This window comes from Dromiciops gliroides, chromosome 5 (genome assembly GCF_019393635.1).
Source record: "Dromiciops gliroides isolate mDroGli1 chromosome 5, mDroGli1.pri, whole genome shotgun sequence".
In the NCBI taxonomy this organism is placed as follows: Eukaryota; Metazoa; Chordata; class Mammalia; order Microbiotheria; family Microbiotheriidae; genus Dromiciops; species Dromiciops gliroides.
This window is the reverse complement of record NC_057865.1, coordinates 39,842,017-39,855,934: the sequence shown is the minus strand read 5'-3', so window position 1 is coordinate 39,855,934 and position 13,918 is coordinate 39,842,017. Positions and strand designations below refer to the sequence as shown.

Below are 13,918 nucleotides of genomic sequence, written 5' to 3'. Positions count from 1 at the left end.
CCTCCATTGGTAGAGAGATTTCCCTACTCCAATGAAATTATAGGTCCAGTCCCAGTCTGCTGAGTGCTTATTATGAGTACTATACTTAGTAGGCATAGGAATATACCTTCTCTGGACATGTAAAGAGATAATTAGGCATAGCCCATGCCTTTAGAACCCTTACTCCACTTATGTGCTGTGAGGGAAAGAACTGTGCCTTATTTATCCTTGAATCTCCCTCTCAGCAACTAGCATAAAACCAAAAGTATTCTCTCCTTCCTCAAATTGTTTTAAAGCACTTTGTCTGTCCCTGCTTTGTCCCCATCACCTTGTACCGTACTAAAATGTATGCAGCTTTGTGTGAAAGTAAGCTTCCTCAGGTCAAGGCCTCTTGTTTTTGTATTCCCATGGCCACCACTTAGCTCCAAAGTAGTTGCCTATTTGAGCTCTGTTGAGGTGAGTTTATTGAGTGAATGAATGAATGAAATAATGATTTAGAACCCAGATCCAATGTGTTCATAATATTAGATGATAGTATAAGGTAGGAGACACTAAAGGCCAAATGAATTAAGCAAACAGTGCATGATGCTACTGCTATACCAGACATGAATTCAACAGGAATCCACTTGTAACATGTCTTTATTACATGAATGTGAACATGCCAGAATAAAAAAAATAATACCATGTCCTCAAAACATAATGATAAACAATTAAAGCAAGATAGAATGTGATCAATATATCATGCCATCACTTTTAGCAATTCAATAGGTGTCTGCCATACATGCAGTTAGCATAATGTGGTTTTTTTTTACATTTCTGTTTCTATATGGGGATGGGTCAGCCCTTGGTTCTCTTCACCAAAGTGGAGGAAAAACTGAAGTAAGAGTTCAAAATAACAGAATCCAAAATGCAATTTTATTGGGCTTTGGAATGTGGTCAGATTGAAGAGAAAAAGGATTTCTCCTTTGCTAAGGGACATTCAGTTGTCCTGGCCTGGGATGCAAGGAAATTGATTAGTGTTCTTGAAATGTATTGCCCTTGTAATGATAATGTATTGTTATTGACACTATAATAATGTATAATAATATTTATTATCTGTCTATAATTGGACACATGCTGAAATTCCCATATATTCAAGCAATTTGATGCAAGACACTTTATGGCTGATTTGTGATCATTTCTTCTCTTCCCTTATCACTTAACCGGGGGACAGAGGAATTAACTAGGCTGCAGTAAGCATCTGACCACCACAAAACAGTGACTTGCTCCCAGATAATTGAGACTTAGTTATGTATCTTATATACTTTGTTCTATGAATTTATTAATTTTGTGCTTGGGAGAGAAGTTGAAAGAAGAGTGAAACATAGTTTCCTTTGTCTACTTGATACCAGTTAGACCTCTGGCCAAGCTATCTTTCCGATGAATTGTAATTATCTTTGCAGATTCTGAGTCTTGGTGAAGGCCTGTATTTGTTTGTAGACTTTGTGGCATGTATTCTATCATTGATTTTTGTAGTGGAAACTTTAACTTAAAGGTCTGAGTGGTCTGTAACATTCTCAATGGTTTGCTCAGCAGTATTTCAGCTTAGATTCAGCCTGTGGGTGTTAAAAGTCAGACTTGATAGTTTTGAACTGGAGTGTAGGTGGATAAACACTAGATATGGAGACAAAAACCCTGGGTTCAAATCCAATTTAACTCTGCTACTTTCTAACTGTGTAACCTTTGGTAAACCCAACTGTAACCCACTTAGAGGGAACATCCAACCCTAAACCACTTAGAGGATTTACAGGTGGAAAGAGTCCCATCTGGTCCCAACGTGTTCATTTTACAGCTGATGAAACAGAGGCCAAATAGGTAAACATGATTTGTTCAAAGTTACATAGGTTCATAGTAAAGCGAAATTTGAACCTTCTGATTTCAATCCCAGTATTCTTTCCATGATGCCACACCTTAGATGCCAATCAGCTTACTTTCTACTCTTGACATCAACCCATTTCATTGAAATTGGGAATTCTCAGTGTGGAAACTGCTGATAATGATTGGAAACTCATGTCTGAGAGGGCTACCTAGAGTAGAAAAGGTTAAGTGACTCCCTTGGCCAGGTAGTGTGTGTGTGTGTGTGTGTAAGACAGAACTGGAATCCAGGTCTTCCTAGCTTCAAGTATCTTCAATACATTTGGCCTTTCATATAGAAAAGTGCATACAAAATAATTTTAAGATAGGGAAAATGCTAATAACTTTGGCAGGAGTGGGTGGGTGTGGGGATCTGAAAAGGCTTTCCATTCAACAACCCCCTTCTGTGGGAGGCAACCAGGGCCAGGTGATGTAGCCCATGGAGTTCTAGATTTAGAATCAGGAAGAACTGAGTTGAAATCTTGTTTCAGATGAAGAGTATGTATGAGATTTTTACTGGACTTGGCAAAATCTTATGTTCACATAAAGAAATTACACAACATTCACAGGAAAGTGGGTGATTAGAGACACTGGGAATGAGGGGCTCACATCCTCTCTCCAAGATGCTGTCCTCTGGCATGCCCTCAAGGAAGAGGGACTGTATGGCCAGTTGAGGTGGTTGTATTACTTCCTTTCTCTTAGTAAAAGTCAAACTATCTTCCATTGTTTTGGGTTTTGTCTTAGTATTTTGTTTTTTCCCCAATTGCGTATAAAGATAGTTTTCAACATTCATTTTTGTAAGATTTTGAGGCCCAAATTTTTCTCCTACCCTCCTTTCCCTCTCCCCTGCCAGCAAGCAATCTGATATAGGTTAAACATTACAATTATGTTAAACATATTTCCACATTATTCATGTGAGAGAAGAATCAGAACAAAAGGGAAAAAACACAAGAAAGAAGAAACAACTAAAAAGCCAACAACATAAATGAAAAAAATATGCTTCAATCTGCATTCAGATTCCATAGTTCTTTTTCTGGATGTGTAGAGTATTTTCCATCATGAGTCTTTTGGCATTATCTTGGATCATTGTATTGCTAAGAAGAGTTAAGTCTATCCTAGTTGATCATCACACAATGTTGTTGATACTGTGTACAATGTTCTCTTGGTTCTGCTCATTTCACTCAGCATCAATTCTCTTCCATTGTTTTTGTCTCCAAGCTCCCACTGCCTGGCAGAGAGCTCGCACATAGTAGGTGCTTAGGAAAGGCTCGTTGAATTGCAGCAATTCTGTCCCAACTATTCAGGGATTAATATGGGTTGGGGGAAAAGTAGGTCTGACTAAGGCTCACTGCTCTTTCATGCACATAACAGCAAGGAGCTGTCACTTGCCTGCATGGGAAGGTAAGAACATGGGGTCCAAACAGGAAATCATCCTGAAATGTTTCCATTTTTAAATCTATTGTTGATTCATTTGACACTCCACTGTCAAGAAGCATGGAAATTATTTAAGAAAGGATACACAGGAATTTGAAGAACCCAGCTGATGGACATGGCTTCAGGTCTATTTGTCAACTGCAAGGATGGGCAGAAGTGGAAAAATGTCAACTTAAAGCACCTTAGCTAGAAATCACAAGTGAACTCCTTCTTCATAAAACTTTGTTTTCACACTTTGCTGACTTGCAGTAGTTGGGGAACTCACACCTCGGATGACAGATGATAAAGAACCACCAACAGTTTTAACGAAGTTTCCAAAGTGGCTTCATGTCAAAATCCCATTTGGGAAAACTTTAAGGTTGCTTTCTGCCTCCCCTTTCACACATTCTTAATAAGAATAATTTATTTTCATTTTGCAAAAAGTTGACACCCGGTTGCAAATGAAACATTGTAGCTAGAAAAAAAAAACCCACATTTCTTCCCTGGCTGCCTAAAATCAGAGAGAACAGTGGATTCAGAAACAGAGGAAGTTGGGTTCGAATTCCTAGCTCTTCCACATCCTGATTGTGTGACCTTGGACCAGTCACCTTACCTATGAAGGTATCAGTTTTTACCTCTGTAAACTGACAGAAGAGGTTGGACACCAAGATCTTTGTTGTCACTTCTAGCTCTAACCTCTGTGTTCTTAAGAACCTCACATGCCATTCAAACCACCTGGACATAACCCTAAGTGGAAAATCCACCTGAAGGTGGATTCCTGATTACTTACCTATTGAGTTATACCTAGATTATTGAGTCTGATGGAGAGAGTTCTGATACTGGAAGGAAATCACCCTTCCTTTGCATTTCCATGATATTTATGCCAGGAACTTTGGGGGGGGGGAAGAAGAGAAGTCATTCTATTACTTTGTCTGTTTTTTTGCCATCTTCCCCTTCCCCTTCTCTTTCTTCTGTTCCTCTCTCCTAATCCTCTGCCCTTTTCTTCTTTCTTCCCCTCTCCCCCTTTTCCCTCTCCTTTCTCTCTTCTATTCATGTTTCTTCTCAATCCCATCTCATTTTCTTTTCCTTTTCTTTCCCCTACCCTTCTTTTTCTCCTCTCCTTTTTTCTCCTCTCCCTTTTTGCTTCTCCTTTTCTCTTGTCCTCCCCTTTTCTCCTTTTCTTCTCCTGTCCTTTTAATATCTCCTCTGATCTTCCCCACCCCTGCTCTCCCCTCTCTTTATCATTTGTTCTCTCCTCTCCCCAATATGAAAACAAGACTTCTGACTCCAAGTTCAGTGCCATTTTCACTATATTTTCCTTGAGAAGTGCTTCCTCCTTTGTAGTCATCATCTTTCCCAATGTAAGTTGAACTCATTCTTTCATTTTCTGTCCTTAGCAAAGACAGCATATTCCTGCTCAGAGAGAGTTTCATGGTATGAACATCTCCGTGTTAAGAGATTATAGTTATTTTTTTAGCTGTGTCTTCTTTCAGTTAAAAAATCCTAGTTCCACCAGTGACACTTGACTAAAAGCATTTGTTAATTGCTGATTTGGACGTGGTACTGGACTGGAAGAAGACAGATGGGAATATGTCTTTTTGGAGTTTGTACTCTTAGCCAGAAACTCCCATCAGGCTGAGGTTGACCTGGCCCTTGTAATCAGTCTGCTGATGGTGCAGATCTTGGCCTGGATGATGGGAAAGGAAAGAAAGAGGCTGTGATGACTTCAGATTGTGCCCATTACCCTTCCCTGCAGTCTTTGGGTAGAAGAATATCAGTTATCATGGAACTGCTTTACTCTGGGCAGTCTTGCTCAGTGATTGGGGAGGGGAAAGTTGTTGGATTGTGATGTGAAGAATCACAGAAGTGACTGTCAGGCTAACTCACTTCCCCTCTGAGAAGTGCTCTGGGTCTTAACTTCAGAGCCACATGCGATCCCAGTGAATAACGTGAGGGAAATACCAACATGCTATACAAATGTATGACTGCTCTCCCTAGAAGTACAGAAGACAAAGCTATAAAATGAACCACAAGTGACAGGAGGGAAATTCCCAGCTTCAAGAACTTCAGTCTGAAAACTATCAGAGCCTTCCCTGGCTCTTCCTGTCCCCACTCTTCCCCCAAACTGCATTGTGAGTCTCACAAAAAATAAACTAGTCTGATGTTGCTACTAACTAGGTCAGACTTTTTAGTGGTTAGGGATGCTGTCTGCTGTAGAAAGCACCCAGGTATGTGGGCAGGTACCAGGCTAGTAGAAAGAGTGGCCCTGGGAGAATTCTTAGCTCAAGTATTAGGGTCACTTGTGCTAGGGAGCTGTTCTTAGGTTGAACAAATGCCAGTGGGCAGCTGAGACTATGTTCCATAGTTTGGACCCTGAAGGTTAGTGAAGAGGGAAAGAGAGTAGAAAATATGGGTAACTCTACTCATAGCACATAGCCTGTAGTTCATGCTTGGAAGCCTAACTATACAGAGGTTTAGAAGCTTAGTGGTTAGTAGTGACCCGGTGCTGGCAGGAATTCAAATAAATAAGTGCTAGGCAATATTTCAGGCAATTGGGTGATAGAGTTGATATAACATAGAGTTTAGAAGACTTCCATTCTAGTCCCATCTGTGATACATACTGGTTAAGTGATCCTGAGTGAATCCCTCTACATCAGTTCTTTAGGCAATTTTCTAAGGCTCTGAATTACAGTGGAGGTACCTACCTTTCACTGATAAATGGAGTTTTCTCTTCTGGGAACCATGATAGTTTTCTGTGCTAGTGATATCACAAGTACAGTCCCTATCCCTATTCACATGGAGGGGGGCAGCTAGATGGTACAGTGGATAAAGCACTGGCCCTGGATTCAGGAGGACCTGAGTTCAAGTCCAGCCTCAGACACTTGACAGTTACTAGACTGTGACCCTGGGCAAGTCACTTAACCCTCCTTACCCCACAACAAAACAAAACAAAAAAAGCACATGGGTAATTATAAGTATATAAGAAGGGGTGTAGCTAGGTGGCTTAGTGGATACAGTCAGGAGTTCAAATCTGGCCTCAGACACTTACTGGGAAAGTCACTTAACCCTGTTTGCTTCAAAATGAGATGGAGAAGGAAATGGCAAATCAGTCTAGTATCTTTGACAAGAAAACCCCAAACCCACGAAGAGTCAGACATGATGGAAAGAGGACTGAGTAACAACAAAAGTACATAAGAAAGGCACAAAATGATCTGTGAGATCTAAGGATAGAGATGGAAGTGATGGGGCAGGAAGATGAGGGACTCCTAGTTCCTGCCTTCATCTTTGGCCACCTACATGGGTAACCTCTCTTTCCTTCTACTCACCAGTTTTAGAAAATGAATAGGCCTTGAATAGGTTTGGGATTTGTGTGTTCCATTTTCCAGTTTGCTCTAATCTGTAGACAGGAAAGCTCAGCAAAAATGTGCTGATAACCTTACCTTTCCATCTGTGTCTCTCCTGCCAATCAGTGTTCCCACAGTTTGGTGGTATCATGAGAGGAGTGACAAGGAAGCTCACTCTTTCTGGAAACTCTGGAAGTCCTTTGGGTCAGGTTGCAGGCTAATTAAATATTTTATCTCCATCTTAGCTAAGACATGTTTGAGTTCTTATCTGCAGATAGTCTACTTTTAAACACAATATATTTCTGGGGCTCTTTCTCCGCTCAGAATTTAGTCTGCTATTCTTTTTTTTCCCCCTTTCTGAATATGAAGACCAGTTCTCTGGGAGGAAATAAAGTCTTGTAAAGTTTTTTTTTTTTTAACCAAAGAGAGAAACTGCGACATAATTTTCCTTTTAAAATTTTTGTAGGGGCAGCTAGATGGCACAGTGGATAGAGCATTGGCCCTGGATTCAGGAGGACCTGAGTTCAAATCTGGCCTCAGACACTTAACACTTACTAGCTGTGTGACCCTAGGCAAGTCACTTAACCCCAATTGCTCCACAAACAAACAAATAAATTGGTTGATTGAATAATTGATTGATTAATTAATTGTAAATGTCTGCCCTTTTGGAAAAATTTCCTAAGAGGGGCATCTAGGTGGCACAGTGGATAGAGCACCGGCCCTAGATTCAGGAGGACCTGAGTTCAAATCTGTCCTCAGACATTTGACACTAGCTGTGTGACCCTGGGCAAGTCACAACCCCAAATTGCCTTACAAAAAAAATTCCTAAGAGTGGAAATATGTAGCAGGGATGAATTTTTAAAAAGTTTCTCTCATTTAGAGGCTGTTTTATTCAGTCTGGGAAGTACTAACTTGAAGCACTTAAGGGGTTCCTGGAGGCATTACTTAACTCTTTGTAAAGCCTGTGGACTTTGAGGGGTATTGTTCCCAGAGGAATAAAAACAAAAGTAAGATGCTATGGGTGCTGAATATTGCAAATTGATGGGAGACTTTATCCACACAGTGATTTGTTTTGCCGAACTGTTTTTTTCTTGATTTTTTTCTTCTTTGTTATAAGGGATGGCTCCCTGGATGGCATAAGGGGAAGGGATATATTGGGAAAATTAGGTGTTAGAAAACCAAAATCTATTGACACAAATTTTATTTAAATTGTTTTTATATAATAGCATTACTGTTTTGTAGGCAGGGAGGGGGGTGTTCATCATGAAATAGGAAAAAAGTAAATTTGGGTCAAATAAAAGAAAGAACAAATTTACATAGTAACCTTTGGAAACTTAGGATATCTTATCCAGAGAGATGCACAGGCTGAAAACAAAAATACAGGCTTGGGAACATTTTCTTCCTGAATTGAAAGACTAGACAGAGAAGAACTAGGACTGAGTAATAGGGACTACACCCTCAGGGCCCTGAATGTAGAGGGGGCTGGTGGTACTTATAGTCCTTTGGCAGTGTAGAAAGAGCAGATTACCCTTTAGAAACATTAAATGAAATATGAAGTTACCAGATGGTGGGCTGGGGTGAGCATCCTCTTCCTTCCCCCTCTCTTTCCCTATTCCTTCAATTTCAAATATCCTCCATGCTACATGCATCAGGTGCCATTTGTGGTACCTGCCTCACAAGCAAAAATTCGGCAGCCTGGTCCTGAGACCAGATCTCCTCACAAAGAGAATATGACTTTGTGAAGGTCTGCATCAAACAAACCTTGACAAAATGTTTTGTTTTGGGTTTTTTTTTTTTAACTGAAAATTATACCTAGCTCATGAATGTTTTCTCCTTGAGATGAAGACCAATTTTTGTCATGGACAGATTGTTTCATTAAAGTTTCTATTGAAGGAAGAAACTTTGATGGTTTTTTAAAAAAAATGAGAACATAAATACAGTCTCATGACATCTTGACTTGCGGACGGCATATTCATATCGATGGCTGCTGCACCCTTGCCTCTTTCTGCCTGAACTATATGACTACTTCCTGAGCCATCCCTAGGGGTTGACCCAGGTTTCCTCTTGTCTTTGCTGTGGAGGCCACCCTAATCCTTGCACAACCCCTTCTTTACCTTCTCATTGGTGGATGATTCTACCTGGCTAGGCAGCACTTAAGAGCTTCAACTCCTAGTCCCCTCCCCAGGTCTTGAAGAGGCTTAGTGTTCCCAAGGGTTAAAGGCTCCAGTATTATAGCAGAGCTCTGTACTTGGGACTTCTATTTTTGAAATTCATTTTCAATGATTTTTTTATCTCTTCTGGATTTCCCCCATATCTCTCTCCTTCTGCTGTCCCTCCTATGAGAGAGCCAGCCCTTATAGCAAATGATTTTTTAAAAGAAAAAAATGAGAGGAAGGAGAAGAATATTTATAAAAAAACACAATCAATTCATCAAATTATTATTTTTTAAAATTGACATTACAGGGAGCAGCTAGGTGGCATAGTGGCTAAAGCACCGGCCCTGGATTCAGGAAGACCTGAGTTCAAATGCAGTTTCAGACACTTGACACTTACTAGCTGCATGACCCTGGGCAAGTCACTTAATCCTTATTGCCCCACCAAAAAAAAAATTGACATTACATATAGTGTTCTACAGCTATGGATCACCTCCTCTCCCTCCCCATATCCCACCACCCTGCAAAATACACACACACACACACACACACACACACACCCCTTTGCAAAGGGCTGGGGAAGGGGGTTTTCTTAAATCTCTTCTTCTTTGAGACCAAACTTGCCCTTTAAAATTTAACAACATTCAATTTCAAGTGTTTTATCTTGGTAGGTTTTTCCATGTACATCATTGTAATCTTTTATTTTCTTTCCTGGATCTGCTTAGTTCATGTAAGTCTTTTCATGTTTTCCTGCATTTATTATTAAGACTACTACAATCAATATTGTTTTTAATCATTATCAATTTTAAAAGGCATCTGTGGGTGGTATGAAAAATAACCACCAGTTAAAACATTGATTCTATAGGAAAATGCTTTCTGAGTACTAGGAGATTCAGCATCCAGACTTTTGGAGAACAGCCCATTTTTAAGCTAGGAACTGTCTATAGCTTTAAAAAGAAAGTTTTAGATAAATCATTTGATGAAAAGATCTGTAATTTGTTGGTAATGGAGACTTGGGATGTGATACTTTATAAAAACAATAGCTAACATTTATACAGTGCTTTCGAGTTTTCAAGGTCTACTGTGTGCCAAGCACTTTACAAATATTATCTCATTTTGTCCTGGGATAGTTCAGGTCTTTTGCTCCCCTCTTATGGCTTTAATACCTTGCTATTTCTCCAGCTGCCGGGACTAGAGCCACATACATGATCCTCTTCTCCCCAAGAAACTAGAATATCCAGAAAATCCCTCTCTAAGAGGCAGAATTCAAGGATTCTTGAATAAGGGTTTGCTAAAGAAGTGAACCTGAGCTACCTAGAAACTTCCTTTTATTGCTCTGGTTGAAAGGATTGTGCAATTCTTTTTTCTTCAGGAAGTTAGAAAGACCTTAATATTGTCATAGAAATCTCTCTTTCTTCATCTAGGAAGCTTGGGTTCACAAAATTGAGGGTCTAGGAATATTCTTTTTTGGGCCACAGAGGCAAGAGCATAGGCAACTATGTCATGCCTCTCCCCTAAGACAACCATTAGTGTCTCTTGAGCTCTGCACACGTCTATGCAAAAGTACAGTTTTCCTCCAATCCCACCCTGAGACCCAAGTCTTTTCTTAGCTCTGCTACTCTCTGGCTTGATCTTGCTGACCAGGAATGACTATGCAATTGATTATTGTTTTGTTTTGTTTTTTAGGCCCAGCACAAATGAGTAACTTCCCACAACAGTCCTTAGGACTAACCAATTCAGCCTCATCCATTACAACCTCAACTGAATAATTCATCCCTGATTAGTGTCTGGCATTCTTCCTCAATGATGTATGAATGGATTTACCACTGGGCATGTATATACTGTTTATTGGAAGGTACAATCAAAGTCGCCCAAGAGGTAAACCACTCTTTAAACTCATCAAGTTGATCAGCACTCTTCATATTAACATACTTTTGCCTGCTTAATCACACCATAAAGATTCTCAGAGTTGAGATTCTTGGTTCAGGTTGGCTTTCTCAACTAGTTCCATAGTAACTCTCCACATTCTCTATCTCCCAAATAAGTCCTTTACACAGAAACCTTGTAGGTGTCACTGAAACTGAAGAGTGAATACAAATATCTTCAAGCTGTCATCTTTAATTCTGAATGATTGCTACACTTGACGCCTCTCATTTAAATAGGGAAAAGCAAATTGGTTTAAAAGCCTGTCATATTACACAATTCAAGAGGAACCTGTGAAGAAAATGTGCTCTGATATTCTTGGAGGGAAGAAAAATATTATGACAACCCCCAACAGATTATTTTCTATATAACTTGGTAATCATGGAGAATAAATTAGAAGAAATTATCAGGATTTTGAAGGATTTCGGGGAAGATGATGGAATTATAGAGAGAAAAGTGGCCACAGAAGCCATTGGTTCCAATCATCTCCAAACTCCCTCCCTACTAGCTCTTTTCAGAGTTTCAGAAGAAACTCCCTCCTTTGTTTCAGAGGAGGGAGTAATTACTTCCACTTTGGCTTCATGGAAAAGGGGAGCTGAACCCTGAAGGATGCATAGGATTTCATTATGTAAAGAATGGGAAGAGATGGAATTTTAGGTGGAGAGAATAGTACAGGTAAAGGTAAGGGAATGAAGAACATGATAAACATATTTTGGGAGAAGGCAAGTAGACCAATTTGGCTTGAGAAGAGAGTTCATAGAGAGGAACAGTGGGGGATAAGCCCAGAGGTTGTGACTTGTAGAGTTCTTAAAGGACAAGCCAAGGAGTCAAAACACTGAGCTATATAGTCAGAGAAGATATGAAGTTAAACCCAATTGGGAAAGAAATGAAATAGGTGAGGACGTGCATATCTGTTCACGCCTCTTCTATTATTGTTATCAACAAACATCATTTTCTTTGTTATTATCTCACAGTGAGAAATTTTATTGGTCATAGAATCTCACCAACTTGGAAATCTTTTCAGTCTCACAGAGTCAACTTTTCCTAAGGGAATCTCCTAGAACGTTTAACCTAAATAAGACTTGCAGGGGGAACATGATAGATATATTTGAGGATTTGAAATGGGGTCATGGGGAAGGGAGTTAGTAATTTCCCACTTGGTCCCAGAGGACCAAACTGAGGCAGTACATAAAAATTGCGGAGAGGCAGTTTTGACTTGATATGAGAAGAAAAACCCTTCTGAACAATTAGAACTGCCCAAAATGAGAGTGGTCTGACTTAGGAGATGGTAGGTTCCTCCTCATTGGACATCTTCAAATGGATGGATAACAATTAGTTGATGATATAGAAAATTTTCTTTGGCAACTATAGACCAGATGGCCTCTGAGGACCCTTTCAACTTAGACTCAGTGATTCCAAAGATTCTCCATCTAATTGACAAATGTCTGATCAATAAAAAGTGAATTAACATCACAAGTGGGAAGAATACATAAAATAGGTTGAAAAAAAGGAAAAAAGAAAATGATGAAGACTTTTAAAATCTAAACTTCCTGTGTCTTAAAACTGAAAGACTACTTCTTGAAACTGGGTGGAGACAATAATGTATTTCTACCTCCACAGTTCAAACCTTTGTATCTTAAAACTGGTCCATTGCAGATGTCCGCAGTGCATCCTATACACTATATTTCCAGAGTCATCTCCCGAAACACTGCTTTCATCATGCTATCTCCTTCTCTCCAAAACCTTCAGTGGACCCCCATTGTCTACAAAATAAACCCCACACTTCTCAGCCTAACATTCTCAGCTGGGCTCTCCCAACCACCACCACCACCTTCCACCTCCCCATGCCCCAAGTCTAAACCTCATGCAGTTCCCTCAACACTTGTAAATAGCAGGAAGCTAAATCGTCATGGATGTACAGCCCTCAAACCCCCCACCCCACCCCGCCCCACCCCGCCATGTACAATGGGTTGTTGAAAAATTCTGCTATATCATTTATTTATGGGTCTGTCTCAAAATACTTCCTTTTATAAAATATGCAAGAGTGGATGGGACATATTAGGGTAATTTTCCTTACATCATGAGAAGTAGCACTAACAAATGGGTCTTATGGCTGGCCTGTATGATTCGCTAGGCACCACATGACTCAACTCTGTTTCAGGTATTGTATGGACCCTTCATCTACTCATAGGAAAAAAATGATTACTTCAAGAAATACAGAAATCTTCCTTTTTTAATCTCCAAAATGTCAGAAGAAATGAATAGGCCTAATATAACCATCTTCAGAATGATATTTCATGTCATTTAAATCTTAGCTGCCCTGGATTGTCAAAACCACAACACTATTACAATGTCAAACAGAGGGAGTGTCACAGGGTATATTTCATCTACCTCTTGGCCAGGGGGAGTAGAATTGGTCTCTAGCCATGTGATTGACTTTGCCTCCCCATGAAAGGCATGGTCTCACTGGGCAGATAGTCAAATGCAAGAATATTTCCATATATACTTTGTATGTGTATACATGTTAATAGACACACACATATAAGTATGTACTTTGTATGAACCACATGTTTGTGTGTATGTGTTTGATACATTATATGTATTCATTCCGGGAGAAAGTTTCAAAAACATTCTTTTCAGTCTTGGGATGACAACATCTCTTTAACTTCTGCAAAGACCATACTCATCACGAAGGGTAATTAATACCAGCCATCTCAACAATGCCTCAGTTGGGAGGAGATTTTCAATGTGGTAGATTTACCAATTGTCTTATACTTGTGTTAATCACTGCTATTTGTGTATCTATTCAGAAGTTCAGCATTAAAATAAATACCTAGTAACACAAATAAGACAACACACCATCTTCTTCCTTTTGGAAACTGGTGTTTCTATGCTTTTAAAGGAAACGTCTTGATTTAAATTTCCTGGTTGTTTTTTTTTTTTCATCTTTCCTTCTAGGGAGCCTCAAAAATGATTATTTTCTTAATCTCCAAAGAGCATTTATTATTGTTGCCTCATCTGATATTATAACACTTTATTTTCTGATGAGTTTATTGTCTTCAAGTTTGAATTATATTAATCTGTTTATACTGGCAGGATTTACAAATACATTTGTCCCCATTATGTAGGAGTTTTAGGAGCAGCCAATCCCTTCCCATTTATAGATATTTCTGGAGGCAGCTTAGGATAATTTGAATAACCCTACCCAGTTGT

At 39.5% G+C, this 13,918-nt stretch overlaps 1 protein-coding gene across 3 annotated transcripts in view; it reads left to right on the top strand.

Moving 5' to 3' along the window:
• CPNE4 (copine 4) overlaps positions 1-13,918 on the top strand; it is a 441,978-nt gene that overhangs the window by 132,748 nt on the left and 295,312 nt on the right. The gene's annotated exons all lie outside the window — the stretch shown is intronic.